At 51.2% G+C, this 21,263-nt stretch overlaps 1 protein-coding gene across 5 annotated transcripts in view; it reads right to left on the bottom strand.

Annotated features, from left to right (window-relative positions):
- Positions 1 to 20,657, bottom strand: part of RASSF2 (Ras association domain family member 2) — a 42,875-nt gene extending 22,218 nt beyond the window's left edge. Inside the window, exons 1-2 of one of the 5 annotated variants that reach the window (XM_008019032.3) lie at positions 20,550 to 20,652; positions 19,330 to 19,404 (exon numbers count right to left, since the gene is read on the bottom strand). The gene's annotated coding sequence lies outside the window, so the exon portion shown is untranslated. Of the gene's footprint in view, positions 1 to 19,329; positions 20,312 to 20,335; positions 20,472 to 20,549 lie in introns of those variants that run through there. The other 4 variants (XM_008019027.3, XM_008019040.3, XM_073007129.1 and 1 more) reach the window with 4 other exon arrangements.
- Between the last annotated feature and the right edge of the window lie 606 nt (positions 20,658 to 21,263).

Here is a 21,263-nt window from a genome sequence, read left to right as displayed (position 1 = left end):
GACAGCCTCTAGAAGCCGGAAAAGCAAGAAAATGGACTTGTCCTAGAGTCTCCAGAAAAGAACACATCCCTGTTGATACCTTGATGTTAGCCCAGTGAGATCCATGTCAGACCTTTGAACTACAGAACTGTGAGATAATCAGTTAGTGTTGGCCAAGCATGGTGGCTCCTGCCTATGACTGCAATACTTCATGAAGCCAAGGCAGGAGGAGTTCGAGACCAACCTGGGCAACGGCAGGAGACCCCATCTTTACAAAAAAAATTTTTTAATTAGCTGGATGTGGTGCCACACACCTGTAGTCCTATAGCTACTTGGGAGTCTAAGGTAGGAGGATTGCTTCAGCCCAGGAGCTCAGGGCTGCAGTGAGCTATGATCACACCACTGTACTCCAGCCTGGGCAACAGAGTAAGACCTTGTCTCTTAAAAAAATAAAATAAAGCCAGGCGCAGTGGCTTACACCTGTAATCTCAGCACTTCGGGAAGCCAAGGAGGAAGGATCGCTTGAGTCCAGGAGTTCAAGACCAGCCTGGGCAACATGGTTAGCCAGATGTGGTAGCGTGCACCTCTGGTCCCAGCTACTAGGGAGCCTGAGGCAGGAGGATAAACTGAGCCCAGGAGGTCAAGGCTGCAGTGAGCCACAATCACGCCACTGCACTCTAGCCTGGTCAACAGAGTAAGCCCATCTCAAAATTAATTAATTAAATAATAAAATAAAATAAAAATGAATTAGTGTTATTTTAAGCCACTAAGTTTTGGTAAATTGTTACTGCAAGTTACCATGGGCTGATTCCATTCAGAAAACTTAGACCTGGCTGGGCGCAATGGCTCACACCTGTAATCTCAGCACCTTGGGAGGCCGAGGAGGGCAGATCATGAGGTCAGGAGATCGAGACCATCCTGGCTAACACGGTGAAACCCCAACTCTACTAAAAATACAAAAAATTAGCCGGGTGTGGTGGCAGGCGCCTGTAGTCCCAGCTACTCAGGAGGTTGAGGCAGGAGAATGGCGTAAACCCGGGAGGCGGAGCTTGCAGTGAGCCGAGATCATGCCACTGCACTCCAGCCTGGGCAACAGAGCAAGACTCCATCTCAAAAAAAAAAGAAAACTCAGACTCTACCAGTGTACCCAAAAGTGGTACCCTGAGAACACAATTGGTCTCTCTAAATTTTAAATTTTATGTTTTTTTTTTTTTACTTTTCCAAAAAAGAAGAAGAATCTGATCATGAAAACTGGAGTGCACATGTAATGCAGAAAAAGGAAAGTCAAGCTAGTGAGAAAGCCTTTTTTTTCTTTTTTTTTTTTTTTTTTAGATGGAGGCTAGCTCTGTCACCCAGTCTGGAGTGCAGTGGCACGATCTCAGCTCACTGCAAACTCTGCCTCCCAGGTTCTAGCGATTCTCCTGCCTCAGCCTCCCAAGTGGCTGGGATTACAGGTACGTGACACCAAGCTCAGCTAATTTTTTGTATTTTTAGTGGAGATGGGGTTTCACCATGTTGGCAGGGCTGGTCTCAAACTCCTGACCTCAAGTGATCTGCCCGCCTCGGCCTCCCAAAGTGCAGGGATTACAGGCGTGAGCCACCACACCAGCCAAAGCTTTTCTTTTTTAAGTGACAATTACCCATAACTAGTCAGTGCCCCTTTTTGTAAAAAGGTGCCCCTTCTACGCATGTGTAAATTTATACATTCAACAAGCATTTATTGTGTGTCTACAATGTGCCAAGCGTCGTGCTCGCAATGGTGGCTCAGCAGCCAAGGAAACCTGTAATCCCAGCACTGGTACATGGTACAGGAGGAGGGGGATGTGTGGGGGCAGAGGGCTCTGTCAAGGGAGGGTGAGTGCTATGGTAGCAAACAGGAAGGACACCTACGGATAAGGGTGGTGTCCTGGGGGACTCTCTGGAGGAAGAGACCTCTAAACTGAGACCTCAGTGTCGGCAAAGATGAGGGGCAAGTGGGTCCAGGCAGAAAGAGCAGGCAACTCGGAACTGTGCGAGATGGGGTGGCATGAGCAGAACCCCAACCTGGAGAGGAGTCTGGACTTCATCTGGTGGGCAGTGCTGGGCCATGTGTGTGTGGAGGGTGAAGAATGGCCCCCAGAGACACCCGGGTCCCAACCTGGAGCCTGTGAATATTACCTTATATGGTAACAGGGACTCTGCAGATGTGATTAAATGAACGATCTTGAAATGAAGAGACTATCCTGGATTATCGGGGGGGGGGCCCTAAATGTAACCACCAGTGTCCTTATAAGAGGGAGGCTCTGCCCCAGTAGAGAGAAGGCGACATGACAACTGCAGCAGAGGGAGAAATCTGAAGACACTGCACTATGGACAAAGACGGAGAAAGGGGCCATGAACCTTGAAGGCAGCTCACAAGCCGGGAAAGGCAAGGACACAGATTTGCCCCAGAGCCCCTGGTGTGAGCAGAGCCCTACCACTGGCTCAGTTTTGACCCAGAGAAACTGACTTCAAACTTCTGGACTCCAGAATATGAGTGTTACATTTCTGTTGTTTCAAACCACCAAGACCATAGTCATTTTTCTCGGCAGCAAGAGGAAAACCAGGGGAATTCCAAGGGCAGGGATGCGATCTGATGCGCATTTTGGAAAGGTCACCCACCCAACGCCTTGCTTTGTGGAGAAATAATCTGGGAGAAGAGCGGCCAGGGGACCAGTTGCCAGGCTGGAGCCCGAGTTGGAGAGACAAACTCTAGAGAGTTTGAAGAGGAAGAGGAAAGTCGTGATGTGGAAAGCACACCCTTTTGTGCTGCCGGTGTGCCAGGTGTGCTGCAGGATGAAACGTGGGGCAACAGGCAGAGTCCTGGTGATACACGGGCTGCTGGCAAGGACCGCAATGTAGGCAGAGGTGCCACCTTCACAGTCGCTGATGTAAGGACTGAGACTGAGTTTCAGGCAGGCCCATGGAAACTTCCAGTGCAGATAACCAGAAGTACAGCAGGCCTGGGAACCCAGAGAGCGATTCCTGGCACATAAGGTCAGGGGAGAGGATGAAGTCATCAAGAAAGAACAGAAGGGGCGAGGCGGGCAGGGCTGAGGGCAGGGTTCTGATTAACCCAGTGGGTCAGCATGGCCAGAGGAAGGAGTCCCTGGAGAAAGAGGGAAAACAGGAGACATGGTACCAAGGAAGCCCAGGAAACCAAGGAAGCACAGGGGCCTTAAGAAGGAGGCCAAGGTCAGCAGAGCCAGGAGCTGGTGGTCGGAGTCCAAGGAAGGGGAACCCTGAGCAGCCTCTGTTAAACCACACAAAGGTCATGGGGGAACTCAGCCAGGCTGATGGCACAGCCTGGCTAGAGTGGAAATCAGGTGAGCAGCGCCTGCTGTCGGCAGCCCTTCTCACTCTCAACACTGGAGTCTTTCTTCAGCCAGAGGAAATGTTATTCTATCTTTCTTTGATTATTTCCCCTCTTCCTCCCATTCTTGGTTCTTTTTTGAGACAGTGTCTGGTTCTGTCAGCCAGGCTGGGGTACGGTGGAGCCATCATAGCTCACTGCAGCCTCAAACTCCTGGCCTCAAGCGATCCTCCCACCTCAGCCTCCCGAAGGGACTGCAGGCATGGGCCACCACACCCAGATAATTTTTTCTTAATTTTTCTTTTATAGAGACAGGGTCTTGTTATGTTAACCAAGCTGGTCTTGAACTCCTGGCCACAAGTGATTCTCCCACCTCAGCCTCCCAAAGTGCTGGGATTACAGTGAACCACTACACCCAGTCCATTCTTGGTTCTTCTGCGATCTCTTCTCTAGCACTATGCATCCATCCATCCCAGCAGCTACCCTCCATCTCTTTATTTCTCTCAGAATTCTCCAGCTAATCTAATTCACCAACTGAATTTTCTCCAGGACTCTTTCTTTCTTTGCCTCCAACATAACCTATCATTTGGTAATTTTAGTTCTGCATCTATCCTGCTCTTAAGACAATTCTTTTTGATACCATGTCTTCTTAAATCCACTGAGAATACCAGTTAGAGAATTTGATTCTTAAAACTATTTGGTTGTGCAGAAAAAAATAGAGCAACAAAACAATAAACATAGAGAAATAGACCCAAATATATCTGGGAACATGGATTGTAAGCAACAGTTCTAAATAGCAGGGGAAAGGTAGCTTAATTTTTAAAAATATCACTAGAGAATTGGCTGGCCTTTGGAAGGGGGAAGACAGGGAAGCGAAATCACTACCTTACTCCTTCCACCAAAAGAAATAATTGAATAAAAAATTTAAACACTAAAAACTAAAATGCTGAAGACATTGATACCAAGCTGTGAAAATTTTAAACTTCTGTTTAGAAAAAAGAGTACACTATACAAAGTCAAAAAGGCAAATTAAAAACTGGGGGAAAATATTTACAAAACATATGGTAAAGGGCTAATGTCCTTAATACATAAAGGGCTTTAATAAATCAGTAAGAAAAAGGTCCTATGCTCATGTATAAAATGGGCAAAGGACATGCACAATAGTTCATGGAAAACTCAATACAAGTAATTAATAAATTCATGAAAAGGTGTTCAACTTCCCTCGTGTCCCTCCTTTTTACTTACCAGATTGGTACAAATCAGTCTGATGGCCCCAACTGTGGGAATTTTCTAGGGCTCAGCCACTCTCTACCTGTTGGGTGATCTCACGAAAGCCACAGCTATAACTCCGACCTATGGGCTCATGTTGCCCCATCTTTGTCTATGGCCTGATTTCTCCCCACCTTTTTTCTTACTTTTACATTTCTTGGGAAAAGAGTGTTAAGAAAATATTTACATAGGCTACCCCATAGTTGAACTGAAATTACAGGTAGGTGACTCTAGGACCCAGTCCCTCTTTTGCCCACCTTAGGGCATCTGCAGCTTTCTTCACAAACTTTCCAACCACCCTCACAAAGCACTGGCTCCCCGCAGCCAGCTAAAGAAACTAAGCTACATTCATATCCACCTTAGGGCAAACAGCAGCAGCAGCAGCAGCACTAACAGAGGACCGGAAATTCACAGTTAATTCTGATATTCCTTAAACAGAGCATTGTTCTCACACAAGGAAGGTCAGAGGAAGAAGCTTGGTGGAACAGGAATGTGGACTCAATTGGATTCAACTGGACACTTCCTCCGAGGGTGTCTGCCAGTATCTGTGGCCTTGGAGACAGGGATTCGTTCAGCTGGCTGGTTGCAACGCTTCTGCCTCCTCTGTTATTATCCAGAATTTATGGTGCTCTCCTGGGCTCCAAAACGCCTTGTAAGAACCATTTACGATCATCACTTCCCACAGTGCCTTGGGAATACAGACTAATGGCTGTTATGTCTTATAGGAGGGAAACTGAGGCAAGGAGGAATGAGGGACTTCCCACATCAGCCAGCATCTAGGCATAGAACCAAAATACCTCATAGTCTACCACACAGAGAAAGGAGAAGAGGGGCAGAAAGGGGACAAGAAAGAAGGCGCAGATTTTACACAAATCCTTTTTTTTTTTTGAGACAGGGTCTCATTCTGTCACCCAGGCTGGAATGCAGTGGCACAATCACAGCTCACTGCAGCCTTGATCTCTTGGGCTCAAATGATTCTGTCACCTCAGTCTCCTGAGTAGTTGGGACCACAGGTGCACGCCACCATACCTAGCTAATTTTTTGTGTGTGTGTGGAGATGGAGACTCGCTATGTTGCTCAGGCTGGTTTCAAACTCCTGGCCTCAAGCGATCCTCCTGTTTTGGCTTCCCACAGTGCTGTGATTAAAGGTACAAGCCACCTCGCCTGGCTCAAAAATCATTTTTAATATAGGGACAGTCTTTGGAAGTCAAAAACATATTTAAATCTACTGAACTTCCTCTATGAACATAGCTACTTACCCCCTCTAGAATTCTAAATCAGTACTTCTTTTTAGAAACAACACTTTAGAAAATAAAGCATATATTGAATGTCTACTGACCACAAAGCATGTCTACTAAAATAGCTAGAGATGTGAATACAGCTGGCTTGCCTCGTTGAGACATGAGCCTCCCAGGTTCCAGTCATGCTGGAACCCTGTTGGGGCTACCAACCAGTCAGTTTGCCCTCTGGAACTGGCTTCATGCTTCGGCAGAATGTTCCAGATTCTCCTCAGCTCCATTAAATGCCTGGGCAATGCATTCTGCTTGTCAGTGGAATTCAGCTGGTTACGTGGAGACCCATTCATGACTTCCTGACTGCCTGAAAGACAACTTGTGGATAAGACCTTCCCTAAGACCCAAGAGCACGTCTTTACAAAGAGAAGGTCTTGGCAGGACAAAGGGAAGGTCCTCCGGCCATTTAATGTGATGACATCCCAGTCACAGAGAACTTTCTGAGCCTACTTTTTATGCTCTGTGAGTGTGCCCATGCACCCCCTCAGACCCAGATTCACATGTTCTAGCCTTGACCCTCATCAAAACTTACCTCCCCCTATAAAGGGACCCTGAGGCCCCTGGACAACGTAGGGACAGGCACTCCCACTTCAGCCTGCCCTTCAGCACAGCACGTACCCCACACAGAAGTCACCTGCTGCTGTTTCTGTCTCCCCGTGGGCCTGGAGCTTCCTTTCTGGTCCCCAGCCCCCAGCTCCCAGCCTGGGCCTCTCTCCTGCACCTGGGTTATCGTGATTACTGCTTCCAGGAAGGGGATGGGATCAGCAGTCTGTCCAGGGACACTAACCTGCTACCTTAGGCCAGGGGATTCCAAGAAGCCTAGCCTGAGAGAAAGCTTTGGCATGTGATTTATTGTGCAGGTGTTTTCAGGAGAAACCGGTAAGGGAGTTGGGGAGGCAGGACGGGGGCAGCGGGAGGAGCTAGAATGAGGTGGGTTCAGCTGGAGCCCAGCCACAGCTGATCCCTTGGGGAGCTCTGTGGTGTGAAGGGCCCCCAGAGTTGTCCTACTTGGAGGCGGGCAGGTGGCGCTTCTAGACCACTGTGTGTCAGTTACTGGCAGAGAGCCAGCCCCTAGGCATTTCCCTGCAAGAGCAATTCTCAGGAAACGTGTGCAGCTAAGACCCAGCACCGTCAACACGCACAGCATGCCATAGATTAAGGGGGCCTGGGTGGTACAGCAGCATCCATTACACCTGCTCCATATCGAGATTGAAGCAACTACTGGGTCTCTCACTGTCCCCCACTCACTCTCCAGTTAGGAGGAAACAGCTGCCCACTCAGGACCAGCCTGGTGCTGGAGCCTAGGCTGCAGGAACAGGGTCAGCATCGCCCAAGCTCTGGACCAGCTGAAGCTGCAGCAATTGCACGAAGCATCCTTTCCCTTCCTTCCCGCAGACCCCACTCGCAGGTGTTTCCAGCCTCCCACACGAGGCCTCCTCAAGAATAAATGCAGGGCTGGCCAAGCGCTTGAAATTCACAGGCTCAGCTTCCTGAGAGGAGAGCGCACACCAAGTCCTCAAGACGCTCTCGGAGGTGGGAGAGGCATCCGGAGCTCGCAACAAAGACAGTAGAATCCCCTCTGCTGTTAGGTCTTGCTTCCTCCAAACGCTCCATGGTCAGGATCCCGGAGAATGTGCCACCTTTTCTTGGTCTCAGAGCATCCCCAGGACCCTGGCTCAACCTACATGGTTTCACTTCCAGCCTGGAGACCCAGCACCTCTCATCTTGTTTATGAATTGGAAAGTCCTCCAAGGGAGGGGCAGCCCTGGCAGGAAAGTCCAGGGTGAGAGAGGGGAAGAGCCCCCTTTGGTGGTCACTTTTGCTTTTTGTTTTCTGAATTGTCTTCCTAGTTGTAGAGCAGGGACCTGGCCCCAACTACCCCCCTCTCAGCTCCCAGTGGGGGTAAGTGAGGGAGAGCAACAGTTGTTCTATAGGATCCAGGCAGCCCCAGTCTCTGAGACAGGCTTGGGGAGGAGAGGGCTTTCCATGGAGAATTCCCGGGGTGGCAAACCCCACAGAGCCACCACCTGACCAGTGGAAGGGCTGGGCACTTGCCAAAGCCTTGACTGAAACCAAGGATGGGAGGCAGTTGGAAGAGGTGGCTTATAGACACCTGACATCGCAGGGATTCTGACTCTGGGTGCTCATTAAACTCCCAGAGCAGGGACAGGGAGGGAGTAGAGAAAGGGGTTGCTTTAAAAATCCTCATGTCAGCGAGGGCATGGTGGCTCCTGCCTGTAATTGCAGCACTTCGGGAGACCATGGCACAAGGATGGCTTGGGTCCAGGAGTTCAAGATCAACCTGGGCAACATAGTGAGACCCCGTCTCTACAAAAAATTAAAAAATAAAAAATTAGCCAGGCACGGTTAATGCCTGTGGTCCTAGCAACTCAGGAGGTGCACCCCTGTAGTCCTAGCTACTCAGGAGGCTGAAGTGGGAGGATCGCTTGAGCACAGGAGTTCGAGGTTGCAGTGGGCTATGATGGTACCACTGCACTCCAGTCTGGGTGATGGAGTGAACCCCTGTCTTTAAAAAATAAAATAAATTAAAATCCTGACATCCAGATTGCGGCCCAGATCAATTACATCAGACTCTAGGGGAGGGGCCCAGGCAGAAGCATTTTCAAAGCCTCCCCAGGTCATGCCAGTGTACATCCAGGGCTGAGCACCACTGTGGAACCTGTAGGAAAGAACTGTGTAGACTGAGGACATCACCATAAGTATTTCAAAGCAGCCCTTCAAGAAACGAAGGGGTGGAATTTTCTAAAAACAAACTGAGTTGGGTATTTAGCACCGTCTCCCTGCTACTAATATTTCCAAGAAGAAAGGGGACAGTGTAGAGCGTCCCGCAGGGTCCATGTGTGCAGGCACTGAGCTGATGCAAAGGGCTCCTTCTTGCAAGCCAGGGCACCATGTCACAGAAGCCAGACCCCAGCCCCAGGCCCCAGGTCTGATGCAAAGGAAATGCTCACTGGGGGCCTATAGCTTCCCCTTTTGGGGCCTGTGCACGCCTCTTCTCTGAGCCCTGCCCCTCCCTCTGAGGACACCCTGGATCTCCTGGGTTGGAGAAGAAAGTTGCTGGGCACAGTGCTTTCCACTACAGTGTTAAAGACCAACTGGCCAGGTCTCCTGAGGGAATCTGCTTTGTAACCAAGCAATGGCAGAGGAGATAGTGCTGATCCCTCTGCACTTCGGACCCCTCGTAGTGGGGCAGGAAGCGGTGTGGATGGCAAACAGGAAACCCCAGCCCCATTGCACCACATGAGGAAGGAGACTTGAGCTGCAGGCTGGGGCCCTGCCAAGACCTAGAGATGGTAAGAGATGCCAGATCATGCTTCCCAAACCCAAGCCTGTCCTGGGCATGGGCAAAATGCGGGCTGCCCCAGAAGGAAATGGCACACTCTACCTTCTGTCTTCCTGCTTTATGGAACAGAAGCCCCATCACTGCTTGGACTCTTTTAACCCCTACACCAACCTCATTAAGAAAGAAATTTTATTATCCTCATTTTGCAGTTGAACAGTTGAGGCACAAAGAAGCTATGCCACTTGCCCCAAGACACACAGCTAGGAAGGGGCGGAGCTGAGGCTCAAATCTGGGACGGTGCAGCTGCCAAGCGGAACCCCTATAGACTACAGCTTCTCTTGAGGTGGTAAGGAAGAAAGTGCTTTCAGCCAAAAATCAGTCAACCCAACTGTATTCTGGAGGAGTGGTTCTCCCACTTGAGTGTGTATTGGAATCCCTCCGAGGGCTTGTTAAAATACAGATTGCAGGTCCCTTTGTCCCAGTGTCTGATTCAGTAATTCTGGGGTGGGATCCGAGAAGGTGCAGTCCTAATAAGCACCCAGGGCTGCCGCTGCTGCTGGTAGCTGGCTCTAGGTGCTTTATCTTAGTCCCTCCAAGAACCTCATGGGGAAGGCTTCACTTTAGCCATTTTACAGATGAGAAACAGAAGGTCCCAGAGGTTAGGTGGCTTGTCCCAGGTGGCAGAGCCGACACGAAGCCCAGTGCTCTCCTATGGCTCTCTGGCTGAGCGCTGGATCTGAGAGGCTCACTATGGAGCAGCAGGAGCAGGTTGGCTCCAGTTACCAGCCCACAGCAGGCTGGGGGGTCCTGGGGATGGGAGGTGAGTGAGTGACCATCCTAGAGGACAAGCTGTGGAAAAAGCAGACCCTGCAGGGGACAGGGAGAGAGGCCCAGAGCCACAGGTCCAGGACGTGGGTACTTGCAGTCACAGCATCGACTCTCAGTCCCGTATCACACACTGGGTGGGACACTGAGGGGACAATGAACTACCCCTCCCACTCACAGGCCCCACAGACCATCCCCACCCCATTCCCAGAAAAGCTTCGATGCTTGGTAAATGACAGGTACAGGCCCTTCCTGGCAAGCTACCCCACTGCCATCCCCGGGGCTGCCCCTGCCTGGCCCACCGACACAGGAGGAACTGAGACGCACCAAGAGCCATGCTGGGGTTTCTTCAAGCAGGTCAGCCTACGAAGCCCCAGCTCTTCCACCACCAACTGCGGCCCAGCCCAGCCCTCCCTGCCCAAGCCTGGGTTCCCAGACGCAACTGCGGGAGATGGGAGGAAGCAGTCCTGGGACTCCTGCCGGAAAGGCCTGCCTCCAACTCCACACCAGTGGGCGGGTGGCCAGGTGAGTGACCCAGAAGGCCACCACTGGGCCCACCCAGACAATGGCCTCGCAGGCCAGAGGAGCAGCCACACGTTTACAGGGAAGCCCCACCGGCGTCCACAAGTGCCTCACCTTTAGGATGGATGTTGTAGAAGGAAACTCAGAGCCCTTAGCCTCTAATCAGAGAGCCAGGGCGCTGAAGCAGGACAATAAAGGAAGCATAGAGGAAGCACAGACTCCAGAAAGAAGCAGCTGTGTGTGCGTGGGTGTGAGCATAGCTCCCGGTGTGTGAGTGAGAGTCCAGTGTGTGGATGGAGGGTATGGTTGGGGGGTGGTGTATCGCTCTGTGTGTGTGTGTGTGTGTGTGTGTGTATGGAGGGTATGGTTGGGGGGTGGTGTAGTGCTGTGTATGTGTGTATGTGTGTGTCCACGTGCATGGTGTGTGTGCTTGGTATGTGTAGAACTAGACTCTGGCTCAGAGAAACTCAAGACCTAGAATGCTAACCAGCCAAGACATAGCCCCTCGTGGGCTCCAATTCAACCAAGTGACAAATTCCTTGTGGCTGTGGAACCCAAGGGGAGAGTGGGAAGCTGGCGGAGACAACACTGGCCCCAATAAAGCAAATAAGACGAGATACTCCCTGGCCTGCATTTCTCAAAGCCAAGCCAGTTTATAGGGTGGTTTTAATGTCTACCTGGGGAAGAGCAAGGTAAGCTTTCCTCCCGTCCAGTAACTACGGGATTTAAGGGAGGCCACCCTGCAGAGAGCGCCCGAGGCCTGTGTCCCCAAGTGCTCCTGCTGGCCTATCTGAGGGTTCTTCTCCCAGCTTTGCAGAGAGAGAGACAGACTGATCCAAGCAGGTAAGGAGGGGCTGGCTCCGGGTCCCCTGTTTCCTACAAGTTCAGATTTCTTTGGTAGTCACACTTCCTGTTTACTGCGTGGTTTCCAAGTCGCAGGCCACTCAGACTCATCTCTGACTTCACATCCCCTTCCTCAAGGGAACCCCAGTATTCTTCCTTTTTTGGTGCTATAGGCTGAGACTCTGAGTTCTGTGTGCAGCGATCTTGGGGTTTCCTCTACTCGCCACCTGGGGACAGGACTGAAAACCCAAAAGCTAAGATCGCTGGCCTCCTCCACCCCCAGACCCCAGCAGGTTCCTTGGACTTGAAAAGCAGTGAGTGGGAAGAGCAAAGGAAGTGCTGGGTGTGTCCAGAGCCCTCCAGGGTGGTAGGGGCAGCAGTCACTGCAGCGCATCTGACATCCCCCTTCCTTTAACCTCGAGTTAACGCACCCAGCAACATGTGTGGGGAAATTCCCCGCTCACAGCAAATCTCAGACCCCTCCTAGTGCCAGGAGAAATGGCACATCGGGGGGTTTCCAGACCATTTCCAGGGGAAGTTTGCCACAGTAGCACGTTCACACCCTCCTCTGTCTACCCTGGGCATAGCTGACCAGCCCTAAAGGAAAGTCAGCCCCATGAAAAGCAGAACTGCTCCTCCACACGGCCTGCAGAGGCGGCTCTATCAAACCTCTGTACACCCCCACGACTGCCTAAGATTCAAAGGGCAGCTGCCCACGCGGCAGGGCCAGGTGAAGAGACCATGAGTGCTCTCCCAGGCTCACGCTCTTACCAACTCACTGGAGGAGCCGCAGGCACTTCAGGGAACTCACCTAACAAGGAACTCACAGCATTTGCCTCAGAACAAATGTCCCAGAGAAAAGCCACCTGACCCACTCCCGTGACCCCTGAATAGAGTCATGTGACCTGGTTTCCCAGTCCTGGGTCCCGCAGTTTCCTGAGCTGACCTGCGGGCACACTCTGCCTCACCAGCCCCCACTCCGTGGCACCATGGCCCCGACTGTACACAAAAGAGCCATCCTTGCCCCAAATGTCTGTGTGATCAGCTGTAAGGCCCGACATGGCACTTTAGGAAGGGGCACTGATTATCTGAGGCTACCACCCATCTCCCCAGAGTACCTGAGGCCTCGTGGACCCCACCAAAGCCCCCTGCATCCCATGCCATGCTATGGACAAAACATTCAACAGCCAGCCCTACAGCCGCTGGGATGGGTGTTTAACAGGGCAGCGGTTTGGCACACACAAAGGATGCTTGAAATAGAAAGTCAGAGACCCTCCTTCTCGAGCTTCAAGGAAGCTAGTCACCACACAACTCCACCTCTACCTGGTTTGAATCTCTCTCTCTCTGCATGGCAGCTGCTCCATTAAAGTCATGGCGAATCATGAGCCCACCCTTCCAAACCCATCACCACACAGAAAACCCTGAGATTCAGCAGCAGGGGGTCTGGGCCCCATGGACCAGCTGCCAGCAGCCAGCAAGCCACACTGTGGTCAGCTCCCAAGCCAGTGGTGCTGCACACCTGCACCCTGGCCACTTTCGTCCTGTGAGGCTGAGATGGAGGCAGCACCCTGACACTGCCCGGGCCGGGAAGGATAGTCAGGACCACATGACCCAGCTTGAGATGGAATCACCAGGGGCCAAATACCACAACTGTCTGCCAGGGCTTCCCTTTCCTTTCTATTACATAAGTAAAATAAACATTTTTTTGGTTTATTTTTAAAATATAGGTCAGGTTCCATGGCTCACACCTGTGATCCCAGCAATTTGGGAGGCCGAGACAGGAGCATCGCTTGCACGCAGGAGTTCAAGACCAGCTTGGGTAACATGGCAAAATCTCGTCTCTACAAAAAAATAAAAAATTAGCTGGGTGTGGTGGCATGCACCTGTAGTCCCAGCTACTTGGGAGGCTGAGGTGAGGTGGGAGGATGACTTGAGCCCGGGAGGTGGAGGCTGCAGACAGCCATGACTGTACCAGTGCACTCTAGCAAGGGCAACAGAGTAAGACCGTGTCTCAAAAACAAAAATGAAAAATATATATAGATAAATGAAAAGATTAATATCCACAAAAGGACAAATATTGTTTGATCCCATTTATATGAGGTAGCTAGAAGAGGCAAATTCATAAAGACAGGAAGTAGACTAGAAGCTGCCAGGAGCTGGAAGGAGACAGGAATGAGGGGGTTATTGTTTAATGGGTACGGAGTTTCTGTTTGGAATGACAAAAAAGTTCTGGACGTGGATAATGGTGATGGGTTGTACAACATTGTGAATATAGTTAATGCCACTAATTTGTACACTTAGAAATGATTAAAAGGGTAAATTTTATGGTATGCATATTTTACCACAATAAAAAATAAAAATAAATTATTACATATGAAAAAAGATGAAGATCGAAATCTCCCAAAACTCCACCACCCAGAGATAATCACTATTAACATTTTACCATACATCCTTCCAGATGCTAATATAAATGGGTGATACAGTTTGTAAAAATAGCACACAGTTTGATAACCTGCTTCTTAAAAATATATCATACTCCGGTGGCTCACACCTGTAATGCCAGCACTTTGGGAGACCAAGGCAGGTGGATCACCTGAGATCCCATCTCTACTAAAAATACAAAAAATTAGCTGGGCGTGGTGGTGCACCTGTAATCCCAGCTACTCGGAAGGCAAAGGCAGGAGAATTGCTTGAACCTGGGAGGCGGAGATTGCAGTGAGCTGAGATCACACCATTGCACTCCAGCCTGGGCCACAAGAGTGAAACTTCATCTCAAAAAACATATATATCATATTCTTCCATGTTAATAGCTACACACCTGCAGCCTATGTTTTTGTAGCTACATAGTATTCCAAAGTATAGATATGCCATGGTTAACTAATGTATGACTGTTGGGCATTTGGTCTCCATTTGTCACTATGGAGTGTTGTCATTATTATAAATAATGCTGTGAGGGACATCCCCATATACATACTTTTCTGCATTTATCCAATTACATCCCTAGGGGAAGAATTCCTAGGGGTGGAACTGCTGAGTCAGGGACTTGTTTGGGAGGGTTGTCAACAGAGCATTAAGAGTAAAATTACACCAAGATGTTGAATTCTGTCACAGAAACTTCTCTTTCTCCACACAGACTTTTCTCCAGACCTCCTTCCAAAAAGAGCCAGGTATTAAACATTTACCAGCACATCACTGGTCATAACCTAGGAAAGCAAACCGTGAGCAGACTCCACTCGGGTGTCTATAATGTTGCACAGTGATTCAGAAAGGAAGGGACTGTCCATTCCGTAAGAAACCAGTCCCTCCCCCTCCCACCTCTCCAGTCCTCCTCTGGAGACACACCATGCTGGAGCCCTGAGGTGAAACTGATATACAAGACAAGCAGGATTATACTGGGTTAATGTCCACTGAATTCCCAGCAGGAAGGACTCTAGGAAGGGCCAGTGCTGGGTGTCTCATGGTGGGTGCCACATATGTAGTCCACACAAAAGGTTTTTTGTCATTAAAGGTTTTTTGAGGTTTTGTTCTTGTATAGACAGAAGGACAAGGCAATGACTCTTCTGAAAGAGGTCAAGGGTTAGAAGGGACACGTGGAATCATTTAATCCCTTGCCTTGGAGATGGGGAAACTGAGAGTCGGAAAGTCTCACAGCATAAATATTTCAATAATCATTAGTCAGACGCAGTGGCTCATGCCTGTAATCACAGCATTTTGGGAGGCTGAGATGGGTGGGTCACTTGAGGTCAGGAGTTCAAGACCAGCCCGGCCAACATGGTGAAACCCCGTATCTACTAAAAATACAAAAATTAGCTGGGCGTGGTGGCATGCACCTGTAGTCCCAGCTACTTGGGAGGCTGAGGCAGGAGAATCGCTTGAACTCAGGATGTAGAGGTTGCAGTGAGCCAAGATCATGCCACTGCATTCCAGCCTGGGCAACAGAGTGAGACTCCATCTCAAAAAAACAATAATAATTATAATCATTAAATGTACCCCAGAAGTATCTCACATGCGGGTGAGGTTCAACCGGTTCAGGGCAGCGCTTGAACATATCCCATGTCTTGGATGCCTAGTACAAGTCTTATCCTCCCCTTCCCATGTACAGAATTGGAAATTGAAATCACTGGGGTCACATGCTGACTTAGTCATGGCCAGATGTGTGCTGGGGCCAGCTCCCACTGGCTCTCAGGTGCCAATGGCGCACAACTCTTCCCAACTGAGTGTTCACTGACACCAGGTTAGTAGAGTAAAGTCAGTCATAGTGGGAATATTTATTTATATCCCATAAATTGGAAAACACCACAAAGCAGGGCTTCCCCCAAAACCCTTACCAAGAGCCAGGTGTTAAATGTTTACCAGCACATCACTGGTCACAACCTAGGAATGCAAACCATGTGCAGGTGACCTCAGCTTCCTCACCTAACCTAAGAGCAGCCTCTCTCTCCAAGCACTGTAACTCTCTATGTTCCACCAAAATACACACTCCCAAATCCATCATAGCCTGCTTCTAACCGGCAAATGGTTTTCTACACGCTTGCTATGTGCCAGGCTGAGCACATATGATATCTCATTTGACCCTCGCAATATTGCTGTGAGATAGTTATTATAATTTCCATCTTACAGTTGGGGAAACTGAGTCTTATCTTTTCTTTCTTTCTTTTTTCTTTTTTTTTTTAGAGGAAGTTTTGTTCTTGTTGCCGAGGCTGGAGCACAATGGCGAGATCTCAGCTCATTGCAACCCCTGCCTCCCAGGTTCAAGTGATTCTCCTGCCTCAGCCTCCTGAGCAGCTGGGATGACAGGCACCTGCCACCATGCCCGGCTAATTTTTGTATTTTTAGTAGAGACAAGGTTTCACCATGTTGGTCAGGCTGGTCTTGAACTCCCGACCTCAGGTGATCCACCCGCCTCAGCCTCCCAAAGTACTGGGATTACAGGCATGAGCCACCGTGCCCGGCCTGAAACTGAAACCTTTAATGACTTTTAACTATAGGTTAAAACCTGTCTTAGGTTGGTTTCACCCAAAAGTAGATCATGAAACAAGAATTTAAGTTCAAGTACAAAGGGAGTGGGAAAGTGAGATGAGGAAGTGAGCGAGCTAACACTGAGCAGTCGGGATTCAGTCCTGCAAGGGAACTCTTAGAGACAGCACAGAACATGCCCCAAACTTATCCCAACAGAGAGGCGAGGAAGCTGGAGTATTTGCACACCTTCTCCCATCAGTCATTGGTTGAGACCAGTGGAACATGGGCAGGAGGCTGACAGCATCTATTACATTATCCAGTATCCCACAGCTAGGAAATGGTAAGATGCAATTCAAACTCCAAATCCAATACTCTTTTCATGACATTTATAAAAATGAGCACTTCACTGGATGCCAATGACGGTTAAAGCACAATGCTGATGAAGTAAATCTACTTTGCCAGATCACTTTGGGTCGACATGTTCAAAGAAAGCACAGGTATTTCTCTGCCAATTTTCACCAATTCAAGGAATAGGAAAAGCCCTTGGAAGTCACTTTGCCTGTTCCACAGGAATGGATGAGAGGGTCTCTCTCTGGTACCACCACAGCTGCCTTGAGCAGCAGTTCCCCAGCCCCAAGCTGTCACCCCAAACAGCTGCATCAACCTGTAATGACAGGCTTTAGAGTCTGCCATCCCAGAAATGATAAAAAATGACCCACTGGCTGCCCAGCCCAAGTCAGAGGATGTGCCACCCTCCTTCCCTGGTGCTTCCTGCCCCATTCCCAACCCCCACCTCACACAGCCACGTGGTCCACGGGAACCCACAAGAGGCCAAATAAATGAAACCAGCAGTGAGACCTGTGGGGGCTCTCTCCACCTTGAGGACATTTATACATTCTTCTGGGCCAGGCACAGTGGCTCACACCTGTAATCCTAGAGGTGTAGGCTGTGGAGGCTGAGGCAGGAGGATGGCTTGAGCTCAGGTGTTTGAGACCAGCCTGGGTAACATAGCGAGACTTCATCACTATTAAAAAATTAAAATAAAAACTTAACTGGGTATGGTGGCATATGCCTGGGGTCTCAGCTACTCAAGAGGCTGAGGTGGGAGGATTGTTTGGGCCCGGGAGATTGAGGCTGCAGTAAGCCATTATTGCACCACTGCACTCCAGCCTGGGCAACAGAGACCCCATGTCAAAAAAATAAATAATAAATACAAATAAAAAATAAAAATTCTTCTTGTAGACAGGGAGGTATTGAAATAGGACAGTGTGTCATTGGAGTAAACAACTGGACCACACTGTGAAGAGTATTAGGGAGGTAGCAGGAGGGAATTGCTACCCTCGCTTTATAAACCCAGCTGTGGCAGCTCTCAGCTACTACAGATTGAAGACAGATGCTGAACAACTTGTTCCATTCCAAGCACACTGCTGAGACCTGCCCTGTTTCTCGCTCTGGGGGAGATGAGTCCTGGGACTACTCGTGGGGTCACTCAGTCCATCTCCCAGCCTCTCTGTGAGACTCTCTGGCGACCTGACCCTGCCTTTCTGCTCCCCCCACCCCACCCACTCAGTAAGGACACTTCCTGCCAAAATATCCTGAAGAGGTCTGAAAGCAATAATCAGGCCCAGGTTCTTTTGTGCTTTGATGACAGGTCCCTTCTCTGGCAAGCAATGCCGTCCAGCCCTCTGAGACAGCAGATGCACACCCTGGGCACCTCTCCAGCCGAGTCACTCAGCCATTCCTAAGCAGCTCACGCATGGAACGCAGACATGAAGCCTGACTCCAGGGCACCAGGAAATAGACCAAGAAGTAAAAGCAAAACCAATAGCAACTGGGATGTCTCAGGTGGATCAGAGCATCCAAAGGATTGAAAACAAGGCATAGGGTTGTCCACCACATCAACTGACTCCTAAGATGACACAAACTGGTGAGAAGACCTGAACCTCCAAACAGAAGCCATGTAGAGATGCAGAGAGGTAGGCTGTGGAGCACCAGGGACAGAGTGAGGCCACGCTCAGGAAAGTGGGGATGATGCTGGCTGGAGATACAGCAGGTGCGGGCACAGCCCAAGTTGGCCAGATGTGGAGGGCACACAGTCCCCTTCCCCTGGAGGAAGGCATGAAAAGGGACCTCAGATCCCTGGTCTCCTCTCAGCCAGGCTTCTCAAAGGGGCCATCATGATTCCAACCCAATTTCAGCAGCATAAAAATGAGGGGAGTGAAGCACTTGGGATATGTCTAGACTGCACCCCAAGGCTTACCATGTGTCTCCCCGATATTGCACCTCTGCTCTTCCATCTGCTGAAGGAGGAGCGGAACTTGCCTTCCAGACTCCCCAGCAGAGGGATTCCCAAGCTGTACCAGTCCACACTGCAGGTGCCCAGGCAGGCTATACACTATGCCTCCACCTTCTCCCAGGGGAAGAACTCCCACTCTTTCCAAAACTACCCCCTCTCCAAGCTCAGCCATCATTTGAGGCCCTCTTCTACCCCTGTGAGGCCTGCTGGACTGCCACAGCCCCTAGGCATCAGGTTGACCTGTCCAGAGGAGAAAACGCAGCTGCTGCCCACACCCAATGCCCCCACGCAAGGGTCTCTGATCCCAAATGGCCACCACCCAGGTAGATGCCACACTGTGTCCCTGGGACACTACATTTGAACACGAGTGTTTTGGTTTTTTTGAAAATTGACTCTCCTCAAACAACCCGATATAGCTTTGCCATGTGAGATTTCTTTAATTCTTCAGACCACCTGCAGAAAAAGTGCCTATTAAGTAAATGTGGATTTATTAGTACAATAAGCCTAGCTGCAGATTCCTCATCCAGATGTTCCTGAAAGAAGGCCCCTGGCTCTGTCTTCCCGGCTGTTTAAAAGAATCATTGTTTCTAATTCTTTCCTCCCATTGTACTAAGATCAACTGTGGCAGGAACTGGGCCCCCTCCAGGACAAATTGTTGTTTGTCAGCTGATTGGTTCATACATTCATTCATCATTTACAAGGTACTTACTATAACCCCAGCTTGCCCTAGACACAGCCTCTGCTCTCCCGAAAAACACGTTCTAGGCGCCAGGATTCCAGATACCTGGGAAATAGAGTGCACGCAGTGATCAGAGGCCTCGTGCTCGGCTTCTCCTGTCACTGAGGCGCAGAGGGGCTGTGGACAGCCCGGACCCACGCAGCGCCCCAGAGGTGAAACAGAACCCTCAGTCTCCCAGTGAGGCCACTGGCACTCTCGGCTGTCCCCAGAACTCTCCGACTTAGAGCTGAATGTAAAGTAAGCGCTGGAAATGCAGAAGTAGCCGGGGCCGCCCACGGCACCTGCCTCACTTGGGGGGAGAGAAGACGCCAGGCTGAGGTCCCCAGCGACCTCAGGCACCAGCTCCGAAGGAGGGCGGGGAGACCGCAAAGGGGAAGTGCCCGGAGGCCAAGGGCCCCCGCTCACCCTGTGCCCTTCTGAAGCTCGCCGTCTCCCCGAGCCGGGACTAGGACCCGCCTCGGGGAAATCTGCCTAGAAGACGGCGGCGGATTGGGGTCGGGCACTCTCCGGGTCTGTCAGGGCCTCCGGAACCCTGCACCTGCCACGCTGCCCCACCTCGCCAGGAAGTCTCAGAGACCCCGGGGATGGGGTGGGAGCACCTTCCCATCGTGGGCTCGAAAAGAAGTAAGGACACCCCCAGGGGTCCGAGAAGCCTCCTTTCTCGGAGGCTTTCCAAGCTCCAAGCCACAACTTTCTTCGGATGCAAGGCAGGCCGGCTGGGGCTCTGCGCCTACACGGCCCCGGGGGGGCAAGGAGGGGGAGTTGATGCACCCCGGGAGCTCCGCGGCTGGGGGAGGAAAGAGGAGACAAGAAGCAGGCGAGGGCTAAGGGGCTGACCCAGCTGGGATAGGGACCATCGTGGAAAAACTTTGGCGAGGTGGGGGGACGTGGAAAGAGAGTGGCCCGCGCCCTGCACCTTGCGCCCGGCATCCCTCGCCAGTGCCTAGCTCCCAGTGCCCCGCGCCCCGCGCCTTGCCTGCACCCCGGGCCAGCTGCATCGCGCCCGCGCCGCGGGAACCGTGGAGGTGAAAAGTGGGGGCGCCTCGGCCAGCGATCGGCGGGCAGGGCTCAAATCCAGCCAGGCTGGGCAGGCGGTGGCCGCGCGATTGGGGACCGGGCGCCCCGCCCTCCTCGCTCCCCTCCTCTTTCCTCTCCCTCCCTCCCGCCCCTTGGCCTTTTTCAGCCCCTACCGGGTCTGCTAGTCCGCTGTCCCCTCTTTTCTCTCGATCTTCATATCACTCCACACCCCTTCGCCTTGCCTTCGCCTTTCTTCCTCCCCTTGTCTCCCGCCCCCTCCTCTTCTCCCCTCCCCTCTAGGGGCGGAGCTTCTCCCCTCCCTCCCAGACAATGCTGTGGCTGCGTCCCCTTCCCCGCCAGCTCGTCCAGGCTCCCGCCGCCAGCGATTCTTCCGGGCTGGGGGTGGGGAGGGGGTGGGAGTGCAGGGTTGGGGAGGATGAGCTGGCTCCCCTCACCTCATTGCTGCTGCCCTCTCCAAGAGGGATGGAGACTTGGCCCAAGCTGCTTGGTTCACCCGGCGCTGTGACAGCCACTCCCAGGGAACAAACACGCTGCCCCACCAAGCCCACCTCCAGCGGCCCGGGTTCCCCAGGCAGAGGCTGTGGGATTTTTTTTTTTTTTTTTTCTAACACCCCAGCTTCTTCCCAAAAGAGTTTGAGCCGGACAGGGGCTAAACAGGCCCCTTCGACTTGGCGGGCCGGCCAGACATGACAGCAATGCCAAGGAGGCCAAGTTTCTTTGTCCATTTCTCACCTCCCCCTTTTCCATCCCTGGACCTCCTGGCGCCCCCAGCACACAGGAGGCCCTTGAGCAGCCCTGCTGCAGGTTCCCTATCTGTTCAGAGCTCTCCCCTTCACGTGCCTACCCCCAACCCTGCAGTGTCTACT

The sequence above is a fragment of the Chlorocebus sabaeus genome, chromosome 2 (genome assembly GCF_047675955.1).
Source record: "Chlorocebus sabaeus isolate Y175 chromosome 2, mChlSab1.0.hap1, whole genome shotgun sequence".
Classification (NCBI taxonomy): Eukaryota; Metazoa; Chordata; class Mammalia; order Primates; family Cercopithecidae; genus Chlorocebus; species Chlorocebus sabaeus.
The sequence above is the reverse complement of the archived record's forward strand: the minus strand, read 5'-3'. Positions and strand labels throughout refer to the sequence as shown.